Genomic DNA, 2,346 nt, shown 5'->3' on the forward strand with positions numbered 1-2,346 from the left:
GGGGAGTAGCTCGAAACTTCTCCCCCAAATAGTAGATATATTGGGCTTTTTGTTGTTGTTGGGGTTTTTTTGTTTTGTTTTGTTTTGTTTTGTTTTGTCTTTTTGCCATTTCTTGGCCACTCCCGCAGCATATGGAAGTTCCCAGGCTAGGGATCGAATCGGAGCTGTAGCTGCCAGCCTACGCCAGAGCCATGGCAACTCGGGATCTGAGCTGTGTCTGCGACCTACACCACAGCTCACAGCAACACCGGATCCTTAACCCCCTGAGCAAGGCCAGGGATTGAACCCTCAACCTCATGGTTCCTCGTTAACCACTGCACCACGACGGGAACTCCCTTGTTTTGTCTTTTTGCCATTTCTTGGGCTGCTCCTGCGGCATATGGAGGTTCCCAGGCTAGGGGTCCAATCGGAGCTGCAGGAACGACAGGAACTCCCATCTCTGCTTACTTAATCCTTAAATCTTGTATTTCTGTGCTCAGTGTGCCTTGTAATTGATCAATCTTGGCCTCAGTGTTTTTACAATATCTTGAATTATTTGAATTATCTTCACTATTATCAGTCTAAAATCTTTTTCATGGAGGTTGATCAATCAGCTGTTTTTCTGGGGGGTTTTCTTGCCCCTTTATCTGAGTCATAATTCTCTACCTTTTCATTTTGTATAGATTTTTTTGGCGTGGTCTCCTTTTTTTTTTTTTTTTTCCTTTGTCATTTTCCTGTAGCATATGGAGGTACTGTAGCTACCGGAGCCACAGCAACTCGGGATCCAAGCCACGTCTGTGACCTACACCACAGCTCACGGCAATGCCAGATCCTTAACCCACTGTGCAAGGCCAGTGATCGAACCCCCAACCTCACAGTTCCTAGTCAGATTCAGCTCAGATTCATTAACCACTGAGCCACGACAGGAACTCCCCGCATGGTTTCCTTTTTGCAGATTATAGAGCTGTATAGAGCTGTGGTCTCTCTTGTTTCTGATGTCTGGCCCCCTCGTGGCTGACGTTGGTATGGGGGCTTGCTATAGGCTTCCTGATGGGAGGGGCTGGTGCCTGCCCATTGGTAGGTGGAGCTGATTTTTTTTCCCTCTGGTGGGTGGGGCTGTGTCTCTGGGTGAGAATAGAGGCAGCTGTGGGTCTGGGGGTCTTTAGGCAGCCTATCTGCTGATGGGTTGGGCTGTGATCCCACCTGGATTATTGTTTGTCCTGGGGCTTCTCAGTGCAGATGGGTAAGGCCGGGTTTTCCCAAAATGGCCACCTCTAGAGGAATATATGCTGATGAATGTTCCCGAGACTTTTGCCTCCAATGTCCTTACCCCACATTGAGCCACCATCACCCCCTGTTTTCCCAAGAGATCCTCCAAGAACTGCAGTCAGGTCTGACCCACATTCCTATGGAGTCTCGGCTCTGCCCTGGGACCCAGTACACATGAAAACCTGTGTGCACCTTTTAAGAATGGGGTCTCTGTTTCCCCAGCCCTATGGAGCTCTTGCACACAAGCCCACTGGCCTTCAATGTCAGATGCTCCAGGGGCTCCTTCTCCCAATGCCAGATCCCCAGGCATGAGGACCTGATGTGGGGCTCAGAACTCTCACTCCCACAGGTGAGTCTCTGTGATACAGTTACTTTCCAGTCTGTGGGCTTCCCACCTGGTGGGTATGGGGTTGCTTATATCACATCATCACCCCTCCTACAGTCTTGATGTGGCCTCCTCTTTGTCTTCTGGAGTAGGATGACTTTTTTGATAGTTTGCAGCCTATTTGATTGAAATTTGTTCAGCAGTTGGTTGTAATTTTGTTGCTTCTGTGAGAGACAGTGAGCTCCAGTTCTTCTATTCTGCCATCTTAATCCCCCTCCTACTATATACTTGATACCACATCCAAAGAAGAAAAAGTATAGGCCAATCAAACTACAAATAGAATTGCAGGGAGTTCCCGTTGTGTCACAGTGGAAATGAATCCGACTAGGAACCATGAGGTTTCGGGTTTGATCCCTGGCCTCGCTCAGTGGCTTAAGGATCCAGCGTTGCCGTGAGCTGTGGTGTAGGTCACAGACGCGACTGGGATCTGGTGTTGCTGCGGCTGTGGCGTTGGTTAGCAGCTGTAGCTCTGAGTCAACCCCTAGCCTGGGAACCTCCTTATGCTGCATGGGTGTGGCCCTAAAAAAAAAAAGAAAAGAAAGAAAAGAAAAATCCTAAAGGAAAAGCCAGCAATGAGCTTATCCAAGTTGAGTTTATCCCAGGAATTTCAGGATGGTTTACATTTTTTCTTATTTAATATATTTCATGAAATATGATCTACCTGATATGGAGATGTATTTTCAAGTTATAATCATTAAGACAGTCATATTAGC

Source organism: Sus scrofa, chromosome 2 (assembly GCF_054392235.1).
Source record: "Sus scrofa isolate SSC_HxYL_T2T_F1_AM1 chromosome 2, Sscrofa_HxYL_maternal_Yorkshire_Landrace_v2.0, whole genome shotgun sequence".
NCBI lineage: Eukaryota > Metazoa > Chordata > Mammalia > Artiodactyla > Suidae > Sus > Sus scrofa.